This window comes from Leucoraja erinacea, unplaced genomic scaffold (genome assembly GCF_028641065.1).
Source record: "Leucoraja erinacea ecotype New England unplaced genomic scaffold, Leri_hhj_1 Leri_623S, whole genome shotgun sequence".
Lineage (NCBI taxonomy): Eukaryota > Metazoa > Chordata > Chondrichthyes > Rajiformes > Rajidae > Leucoraja > Leucoraja erinaceus.
Window position 1 is genome coordinate 3914 of NW_026576535.1, and position 11518 is coordinate 15431.

Consider the following 11518-nt stretch of genomic DNA (forward strand, 5'->3'; position numbering starts at 1 on the left):
TTCTGCCTAATCAATCGGGCACTAAGGGAATTTCAACAGGATTCGGCATCTGAGATTCTCATAGTACCTGATTGGCTTACGCAACCATGGTTCTCGGTGATACAGGGCATGGTGCTGGAACCATGTATAACTTTAAGACATAGTGCATCCAGTAACTCAGGATAGCCACACATGCCATACAAAACATTGATTTATTGGGTTGTAGACTCTAAAAGACCCGCTACGGGACATGGGGCTATCAAAAAGAACTGTGGACATGATCACAGCAGCACAAAGAAGGTCGACACAAAAACAGTATTTAGGTCATATTAGAATATGGACTGATTACTGCCATAATAACCACCTGGACCACAGAAATAAGGATGTTCCGGCGGTGCTAGAGTTTCTCACCAGCCTGCACTATGAAGGACTTAGTTACAACACTATGAATAGTGCCAGAAGTGCATTATCAAGTTAATTGTGGCAAGGAACAGAAAGACAGTCTGTGGGATCACACCCTCTGGTAGATAAACTTTTAAGAGGCATCTTTAACACCAAGCCACCCAAAACAAGATACAACCAAATCTGGGATGTAAGTGTGGTCCTGACCATGCTAAGGAATTGGTCGCCGGCTACAGCATTAACTCTGGGCAAACTACTAGGAAAATGGTAATGCTGATGGCGCTGCCCCACTGAACCAGGATCAGTGGGGCAGGTCATAGAATGTGTGGCCTACCCGGAGGACGAACGCCTCTGTATTGTGAAGCACGCTTTGTTATACATTGGAAGGACAAAAGCTATCAGAGGCAAGGAAACAGCTCTTTTAATCAGCCATAAGAAAACGTACCGTAGAGTGTCGACTCAGACCATTTCGCGGTGGCTAAAATATGGGTTAAGAAAGGCGGGAGTGGACACTAACATATTTAAATCTCACTGCACGAGGGATGCAGCTACATCTGCAGCAAAACGCCTTGATGTATCCATGGACCAAATCCTCAGGATTGCAGGATGGTCGTCGGAGAAAACGTTTCAGAAATGTTGTAACAAACCAGTTAGGAGTATAGGAACTTTTCGGGAATTTTTTTAAGTTCTGTATGATAATTTATCCCTGAAGAATACGAGGGTTATGATTTGAATTAATAAGGTATTATTTATCATTTACGTTAAATAATTGGTATGAATGTTTTGAATATCATTAACAATTTCTCCCAAACTACCAATGCAGTTGTGAAGCATGGACTCGTTCCACAGCATGAGGTCACAGAGCTTTGAAATCTTCACGTAGTCACTCACGTGACTCCGAAGTAAAATAGTAAGATTAAACGAGAACTTACCAGTTTGAAGTTTGATCTTTATTTTATGAGGAGGAACGTTGAGGGAATACGTGCCCTCCGTTCCCACCCTCGTATGGTCATATCTTAAACTGGTATATCTTTAATAATCTTACTATCTTAGGTCATTATAGTGTATCTGTGACCTCACACCGCTGCTTTGAAGGATGACACGCATGCGTCGTAAGCGGGGTTCTTCACGTATTCCCTCAACGTTCCTCCTCATAAAATAAAGATCAAACTTCAAACTGGTAAGTTATCGTTTAATCTTACTATTATATATTAAGTAGGATTAAATATGATGAGCTTGCGTGGGTGCCTGTGAATGTGATGCTTCTGTGACACCCTGCACTGGAGACCCGACCTTTTCTCGTCGGGTCCCAGGTGTCGTTGAGGCCGCAACGAGGAGCGGCCTCCAACAGGAAGAAGCCGGGGACTCTGGTGCTACTCGCCGTCGCCGTCGCGGGGCTGGCCGAGTCCGGAGCGGTTGGAGCGGTGGAGGAGCGCTGCTGCTGCGGGTCTGCGGACGACGGCACCGGGAGCCCGCGGCTCCCTGGAGGGAGACCGCTTTTCAGGGCTCCTGCAACGGCGACTTCTCCCGCCCGAGTTGCGGGGTTGAAGAGCTCATGGAGCGGGGCCTACATCACTGCCCCGCGCGGCTGGATTGGCCGCGGGACTCTGCGAGCGCACGCCGGGGGCTCTAACACCAAGACCCGGTGTGTGACCTCGCACCACCCGGCGTGGCTTTAATGGCCGCGGGACAATCGCCATCGCCAGCCGGCTTGCTTTGACTCCGACTCTGACATCGGGGGGGGGTGGGGGGGGGGGGAGTGCAGTGGAGAGATAAGTTTATTTGGCCTTCCATCACAGCTATGTGATGGCTGTTTATGTTAAATGTAATTATGTTGTGTCTGGGGTCTATTTGTGTGTAATGTATGGCTGCAGAAACGGCATTTCGATTGGACCTCCAGGGGTCCAAATGACAATTAAATTGACTCTTGACTCTTGACCCTTGACTCTCTTGAGAACTCTAGGATGATCTGATGTGATGCTGACAGCTGCTGTGTGATTTGTATATCTTGTTTGTATGTGGACTTTGTCTTGTTAATAAATGTTGAGTGTTGGCTCGAGGGGCTGAATGGCCAACTCCTGCACCTATTGTCTATTGGCTTTTGTCAAAGATCCTTTCTTTGAATCTGACAACATAAAACATGAACTCACTTCTTTCCCATTCCACAGATACTGCTCAAAGGGCTGAGTATTTCTAACATTTACATTTCTTGTGCTCCTGGTTATTGAGGATTGAAACTGGAGGGCAATATCCACTCTGTTGTCAGCAGTGCTCATTCAACCATTGTTCCAGGCTTAGACTATGATAGACATTTGTCCATTGTACAATGGGAAGTATCACAGCTGAATCAGCTACTTTATCAGCCAACCATCAGCTCCCATCTCCTGCCTGCGAAATGTCATCTGATTGTAACCAAGAAATAGAAACGTGTGTGAATGTTTACATCTCTAACTGATGGCTACTGAGGCAAGTTGTGGCTCTCTGATCTTTGTACTCGGTTTGTACTCGCTAGAATTTAGAAGATTGAGGGGGGATATTATAGAAACTTACAAAATTCTTAAGAGGTTGGACAGACTAGATGCAGGAAGATTGTTCCCGATGTTGGGGAAGCCCAGAACAAGGGGTCACAGTTTAAGGATAAGGGGGAAATCTTTTAGGACCGAGATGAGGAAAACATTTTTCACACAGAGAGTGGTGAATCTCTGGAATCCTCTGCCACAGAAGGTCGTTGTGGCCACAGTTCATTGGCTATATTCAAGAGGGAGTTAGATGTGGCCCTTGTGGCTATAGGGATCAGGGGGTATGGAGAGAAGGCAGGTACAGGATACTGAGTTAGATGATCAGCCATGATCACATTGAATGGCGAATGGTGCAGGCTCGAAGGGCCAAATGGCTTCTACTCCTGCATCTATTTTCTATGTTTCTATGTTTTTCAGTGAGGTCAATTAATCTGGGAAAAAGAGACACAATATGCTGGAGTAACTCAATGGGTCAGGCGCATTCGCTGGAGAACATGGATAGGTGAGGTTTTGGTTGGGACCCTACTTCAGACTAAAGGGCTGTGACCCGAAATGCCACCTGCCTAACCTGCCGAGTTTCTCCAACACCTTGTGGTGAACTATCATCTGCAGTACCTTGCGTCTCAGTTAATCTGGATCACAAGTTAAACTCAAGACCCCTGATCTAAATTAGTCAGTGTGGTTAATGCCTGGTATTGGGGAAGCTTTTGAATGATGCGCATTTATTCTACAAATGTGAACTCTGTGTTTATCACTTTGATAGAGATTGAACATTCTATATTGACCTGGTATATTGGTGGAATTATCGGGAGTCTGGCTCTTCTCCTCGCCATTATACTGGCAGTGGTGTGGTGTCAAAGAAGGCGCAAGTCTACAGGTAAAGTACATGAAGACATCCTTAATGCAGCACAGATTCCCCCAAATTATCAATGACAATGTTATCTTTGTTACAAGGAGAAAAGAACAATATATTTTGGATAAGAAAAGTATCTGTTTGTGCTTATGTTGTTGAGAAATTGATTTCAGACGTTGTTGTCAATTGAAGCATTATTTATGCAATGTGCATTGTCCTGTCTACCTGCGTTGCCATGAGGAGTTTGCTGTATGATGCTGTTCGGGTGGTGATCTGCAATGATCTGACCGTGTGGTGATTGTGTCACCATCCCCTGTGTAAACCATTATCAAATAAACATGCCAGAAGTTGAAGTATAGCTAGTGTAGTCATGTAGAAAATATGGTCTCCAATTTGCCCTCAATATGTTCCTATTTACTGAGGGATAAATATGGGCCAGGAAACCAGGAGACCAATGTATGTATCTCCACTGCACTTTGGTGGTTCAAACTTCAAGTGAAAACTTTGCCTTGTGTACCATCCTAACATGGTCATAATTTAGGGAACACTGTTTTTCCATGGACTCTGATTTTATACACACGGTCTTATCCCACAATTAAATGTACCGGACATAAATCTGAAGTCATGTTCCTGGTCATTCTGGTGGATCTCATTATTAATCGGGCACAGTTTAAACACTGGATTGTTGCTTCTTTAAAATCAAACCAAATTAAAGTCTTAATCAGATAATAATACTTATTTTCCAGAAACCAATGTGACCCCAGTACCTGAGATGAGCCGTGTTACTGAATATATGTCTGAGTAGGAAGACAAAGCAAGAAGGTAAATAGATGACTCCGTCAATGAATCTCTAGTTGTACAGGTGTTGTATTTGATGAAGCAACCTATTTCACATTTCACAGTTTTGTAACAAGAATGTGAGGAAGGGAACCTCAAACACACAAACTAATTTACCAATTCAACGTGTCAATTTACCCCTCAGCCCCAATCTTCCTCATCCAACTGCAGGCAGTACTCTGCATTGGTCAATTGACTAACTTCCACTGGATTATCATGGTCAAACCATGAATGTCGAGACATCACCATGAACAACATATTCACACTCCTAATCTATTGTTGATCCTGATTAACAGCTTGGTTAGTGGCTCTCTAAAGAATGGACAACACTTGCCCTTTCAAAAATCACCATCCCTTTCACAAAATATCATCTAGCATTAAATTAAAACAGTAGTAGTGAAGTTGGAGATGGTATCAAACAGGAAATTAGAATTGCGTGCGACAAAAGGCAAAACAGTTATAATGGGTGAGTTCAATCTACATTAGATTGGGTGAATCAAATTGGCAGGGGTGCTGAGGAAGAGGATTTATTGGAATATATGCGGGATAGTTATCTAAATCAACATGTAGAGGAACCAACGAGAGAGCAGGCTATTTTAGACTGGGTATTGAGTAATGAAGAAGGGTTAGTTATCAGTCTTGTTGTACGTGCCCCCTTGGGCAAGAGTGACCATAATATGGTTGAGTTCTTCATTAGGATGGAGAGTGACATTGTTAATTCAGAAACAATGGTTCTGAACTTAAAGAAAGGTAACTTTGAGGGTATGAGACGTGAATTGGCCAAGATTGACTGGCAAATAATTCTAAAAGTGTTGACGGTGGATATGCAATGGAAGACATTTAAACTACATGGATGAACTACAAAATTTGTTCATGCCAGTTTGGCAAAAAAATAAATCAGGGAAGGTAGTGCATCTGTGGATAACAAGGGAAATCAGGGATAGTATCAAAGCGAAGGATGATGCGTACAAATTAGCCAGAAAAAGCAGCATACCGGAGGACTGGGAGAAATTCAGAGACCAGCAGAGGAGGACAAAGTGCTTAATTAGGAAAGGAAAAATAGATTATGAAAGAAAACTGGCAGGGAACATAAAAACTTACTGCAAAAGTTTTTATAGATATGTGAAAAGAACGAGATTAGTTAAAACACATGTAGGTCCCTTGCAGTCAGAGCAGGTGAGTTGATCATGGGGAACAAGGATATGGCGGACCAATTGAATAACTACTTTGGTTCCGTCTTCACTAAGGCAGACATAAATAATCTGCCGGAAATAGCAGGGGACCGCGGGTCAAAGGAGTTGGAGGAATTGAGTGAAATCCAGGTTAGCCGGGAAGTGGTGTTGGGTAAATTGAATGGATTAAAGGCCGATAAATCCCCAGGGCCAGATAGGCTGCATCCCAGAGTACTTAAGGAAGTAGCTCCAGAAATAGTGGATGCATTAGTAATAATCTTTCAAAACTCTTTAGATTCTGGAGTAGTTCCTGAGGATTGGCGGGTAGCAAACGTAACCCCACTTTTTAAGAAGGGAGGGAGAGAGAGAAAACGGTGAATTACATACCAGTTAGTCTAACATCGGTAGTGGGGAAACTGCTAGAGTCAGTTATTAAAGATGGGATAGCAGCACATTTGGAAAGTGGTGAAATCATTGGACATAGTCAGCATGGATTTACGAAAGGTAAATCATGTCTGACGAATCTTATAGATTTTTTCGAGGATGTAACTAGTAGCGTGGATAGGGGGGAACCAGTGGATGTGGTGTATCTGGACTTCCAGAAGGCTTTCGACAAGGTCCCACATAAGAGATTAGTATACAAACTTAAAGCACACGGCATTGGGGGTTCAGTATTGATGTGGATAGAGAACTGCCTGGCAAACAGGAAGCAAAGAGTAGGAGTAAACGGATCCTTTTCACAATGGCAGGCAGTGACTAGTGGGGTACCGCAAGGCTCAGTGCTGGGACCCCAGCTATTTACAATATATATTATTGATATGGATGAGGGAATTGAAGGCAATATCTCCAAGTTTGCGGATGACATTAAGCTGGGGGGCAGTGTTAGCTGTGAGGAGGATGATAGGAGACTGCAAGGTGACTTGGATAGGCTGGGTGAATGGGCAAATGTTTGGCAGATGCAGGATAATGTGGATAAATGTGAGGTTATCCATTTTGGTGGCAAACATAGGAAAGCAGACTATGATCTAAATGGTGGCCGACTAGGAAAAGGGGAGATGCAGCGAGACCTGGGTGTCATGGTACACCAGTCATTGAAAGTAGGCATGCAGGTGCAGCAGGCAGTGAAGAAAGCGAATGGTATGTTAGCTTTCTACTGCAGTTGTACAGGGTCTTGGTGAGACCACACCTGGCGTATTGCGTACAGTTTTGGTCTCCAAATCTGAGGAAGAACATTATTGCCATAGAGGGAGTGCAGAGAAGGATCACCAGACTGATTCCTGGGATGTCAGGACTGTCTTATGAACAAAGACTGGATAGACTTGGTTTATACTGTCTAGAATTTAGGAGATTGAGAGGGGATCTTATAGAAACTGACAAAATTCTTAAGGGGTTGGACAGGCTAGATGCAGGAAGATTGCTCCCGATGTTGGGGAAGTCCAGGACAAGGGGTCACAACTTAAGGATAGGGGGGAAATCCATTAAAACCGAGATGAGAAGAACTTTTTTCACACAGAGAGTGGTTAATCTCTGGAACTCTCTGCCACAGAGGGTAGTCGAGGCCAGTTCATTGGATATATTTTAGAGGGAGTTAGATGTGGCCTTTGTGGCTAAGGGGATCAGAGGGTATGGAGAGAAGGCAGGTACGGGATACTGAGTTTGATGATTAGCCATGATCACATTGAATGGCGGTGCAGGCTCGAAGGGCCGAATGGCCTACTCCTGCACCTAATTTCTATGTTTCTATGTTTCTAAATGCGTCCAATTCACTTTGCCACTAGTTCAGGTATTATTCTAAAGTGAAAATAACAACATTTCAGAATGGATTGAGCATCATTAATAGATGGTGGATAGGTGATGTTTCGGATCGAGACCCTTCTTTTGAGTCTGAAGAAGTCTGTCATGACCTGAAACATCACCTATACATGTCCTCCAGAGATGCTGCCTGGCCTGCAGAAGTACCATAACCATATAACCATATAACCATATAACAATTACAGCACGGAAACAGGCCATCTCGGCCCTACAAGTCCGTGACGAACAACTTTTTCCCTCAGTCCCACCTGCCTGCACTCATACCATAACACTCCATTTCCTTCTCATCCATATGCCTATCTAATTTATTTTTAAATGATACCAATGAATCTGCCGACACCACTTCCACTGGAAGCTCATTCCACACCGCTACCACTCTCTGAGTAAAGAAGTTCCCCCTCATATTACCCCTAAACGTCTGTCGCTTTTTCTCCTCATCTTATTCCTTATTGTCTTTTGTCTTAAACCTTTACCCCTGGTCATGGTCTTCCCCAACAGGGAACATCTTCCTCCATCCAGACTGGTCTACTTGTTAGAATTGTCTATGTTTCCATGTGAACCATTGTCATTCTTCTAAACTCCACGAGCCAAATTAACTCAAATTCTCTTTGTAATTTTCACCATCCCAGGAAGAAGTCAGAACAAGGAGGTTAGGCGATGTGACTTTTCATGGAGGGTTTTTTTTTTCAAACTGCTGGAGGTACTCTGTGGGTCGATCAGCATCTATGGAGGAAAGGCGATGATCAGCGTTTGGTATCGTGACCCTGCATTGACTTAAATCATCATTTTTCAAATACAAATAAATTCTTTGTTTCCAACTTATTTCCACAGATAAAGAGGAAGGTATTCACTATGGATCCATCTCCTTCCAGCCTAAAGCAACTGGTGGTAAACTGACTTTATTTAAATATGTTTTCATATTTTATCACAGTGAGGATTATTGGCGCTGAGTAGTCTGAAACCCTGCTGTCTTTGCCCACCTTACAACAGCATCAGGCATTCCTGGGATAAAGTCCCTCACCCTGCCCATTGACAAGGAGTGGGACAGTCAGCTGAGGCTCAGTTAGGAGCCCAACCTTCTCTGAATGTGTTCTGGTCCCCTAAACTACAGGGAGTGTGTTCTGGTCCCCTAAACTACAGGGAGTGTGTTCTGGTCCCCTAAACTGCAGGGAGTGTGTTCTGGTCCCCTAAACTGCAGGGAGTGTTTTCTGGTCCCCTAACCTACCATAAGTGTGTTCTGGTCCCCTAAACTACTCTAAGTGGGTTCTGGTCCCCAGCCTTCTCCCAGTGTGTTCTGCTCTCCTAAACTACAGGGAGTGTGTCCTGGTCCCCTAAACTACAGGGAGTGTGTTCTGGTCCCCTAACCTACTCTGTGGGTTCTGGGCCCCTAACCTACTCTAAGTGGGTTCTGGTCCCCTAAACTACAGGGAGTGTGTTCTGGTCCCCTAACCTACTCTCTAAGTGGGGTCTGGTCCCCTAGCCTACTCTGAATGAGTACAATAGCCACTCCAGAGATACAACCAGTGACATCCAGGCTGCTGTTGCAACACTGTTGTGCATTGGCGTTGGTGATGGGAAGTGAAACCAAGCCAACATTTATGTCCATCTGAAGAACATTCTTCTTCACAACTCCTGACTGAGCTAGAAGTGATCAGCACAATCTTCCTTGAATTACATTTTTTTTTGATATTGATTAGTAGTACTGGATGTTACAATCCCTAAGGTTCTTCACCATAACTGACACCCGATATTCCTGGGGTTGACCACTAGGTGATTTTGCTACCAACCAGACACATCTTCAGTTGTGTACCTCAACATCACTGGGTGTTTCGGCCTTTTATCACAAGACACCCACCCTCAGTCGAGGCAGGCTCACCGTAGGGTGATCAGCCCTGGGTGTGTGTCTTATTGTTAGCCTCTAGATGGTCACGTGTCAGCCCAGACAGCATCTTTTCTCTTCAGCCACAGCCAGTAACTGCTCCATTCTGCTTTTATCCTCCCATTTTCCTCTCTACCGCTGACTGTGGCTGGGTGGGCTCTGGACTCGTGTCCGTTGGTGAGACAGTACTTGGTTGAACTTCACCTGGGGTACTGATACCCTGTGGACTGTGGTGGTCAACCTGCCACTGGGCTTCACTCGACTGGTTTGGCCTTCCTCTTAGACGGTCATGGCCAATGCGAGGCCCCACACCAAGCTCTCCCAGGCACTTTTCACTGCCCTGGTGGATCTTGAGACCCTTCTCTGATGTTATCTTTTCCCAGCGACAGATGCAGCTACGTAGCTTATGTCCTGCCAGGGCTGCTGCTCTGTTAATTGCTGTGTTAGTTCTCTTATTCATAGTCGATTCCTTCCGTAGCAATATAAGGGTGTCTTGTTCATGGTGACCATTCCTGCAGCTCACTGTAAATGCAGAAGTATGACAGATGGGTTTTCTGGAATTCAATGTCTTGTTGATCCACTGTCAGGAAGAGCAAAATGTTGTAAGCGTTAGACTTTTATATTCCATTTGTCGTTTCCTTTGTCAACACCATCCACCAATGTCATTTTTAATTGTGATGTTTGCATTTATTTCAGGCAGCAGCGATAATACAATGTCCTCCAATCAAGCATCAGGCACTGTATGTATATTGATTCTTGTTGATGAAATCCCAGATCGTACAAGTATGAATTAAAGCTGTAATCTGTTTACTGATCTAAACAGCGACAACACCAACATAAATACAATTGGTATACCTTTCTCTTCCAGAACCTTGTTTCTTCAAAGGAAGATGAGTCTGTCATCTATGCTGAAACAGCAAAAACATAAACATGGTGGAAAGTAAAGGCTTGGACTTTGACAAGTGCAACGGTTCAATTTTTGGAATTTACTTTTTTATTTCATCCATATTATTAAAACGAAGATCTTGACCACTTTCTGACTTTCTGTATCGTGATTTCTGAAAGAACGCCGCCACTTACAGCCGTCATTTTTGGTCACCTCGCTCAGGGTCCCCCTCCGCTGAGCTGGACCGGAGGCTTTTTCCCATCGATGAAAAATCAGAGTTGTTAATGTTTTAGTATTGGTTGTGAGTGTTTGTGTTTGCAGAAAATGTATTGGTTGTAAAGTGTTTGCAAATTTGGAGATTTAAACGTTTGAATCATTCGGTTTACACACTATGTTTACCACGTTCTGAGGTTACTTGGCATTTTAGTATTGGTTGTGTGTGTCAGTGTGTGAGTGACTGTGTGTGTGTGAGTGACTGTGTGTGTATGTTTGACTGTGTGTGTGTGTGTGTGTGTGTGTGTGTGTGTGTGTGTGTGTGTGTGTGTGTGTGTGTGTGTGTGAGTGTGTGAGTGTGTGTGTGTGTGTGTGTGTGTGTGTGTGAGTGTGTGACTGTGTGTGTGTGTGAGTGTGAGTGTGTGTGTGTGTGTGTGTGTGAGTGAGTCTGAGTGAGTGAGTCTGTGTGAGTGAGTCTGTGTGTGTGTCTGTGTGAGTGGGTCTGTGTGTGTGTGTGTGTGTGAGTCTGTGTGTATGAGTGAGTCTGTGTGTGTATGAGTGAGTCTGTGTGTGTCTGTGAGTGAGTCTGTGTGTGTGTGAGTCTGTGTGTGTGTAAGTCTGTGTGTTTGAGTGAGTCTGTGTGTGCGTGCGTGAGAGTGCGTGCGTGTCTGAGAATGCGTGCGTGTCTGAGAGTGCGTGCGTGTCTGAGAGTGTGTGCGTGAGTGAGAGTGCGTGCGTGAGTGAAAGTGTGTGTCTGAGTGTGTGTGTGTGTGTGTGTGTGTGTGTGTGTGTGTGTGTGTGTGTGTGTGTGTGTGTGTGTGTGTGTGTGTGTGTGTGTGTGTGTGTGTGTGTGTGTGTGTGTGTGTGTGTGTGTGTGTGTGTGTGTGTGTGTGTGTGTGTGGCTGAGAGTGTGCGTGTGTATAGGGGGGTTGCATGCAAGGTCACCGGGTCAAAGTGCATGATGCA

The 11518-nt window shown here is 44.4% G+C and overlaps 1 long non-coding RNA gene across 1 annotated transcript; it reads left to right on the plus strand.

The window, feature by feature from the left end:
• The first annotated feature begins 2340 nt into the window (after positions 1–2340).
• On the plus strand, positions 2341–10869 carry LOC129694326 (uncharacterized). Its single transcript, XR_008722997.1, has 3 exons — positions 2341–3777; positions 4500–10193; positions 10322–10869. It is a non-coding gene; the product is annotated as an uncharacterized LOC129694326 (long non-coding RNA).
• Positions 10870–11518: the final 649 nt, after the last annotated feature.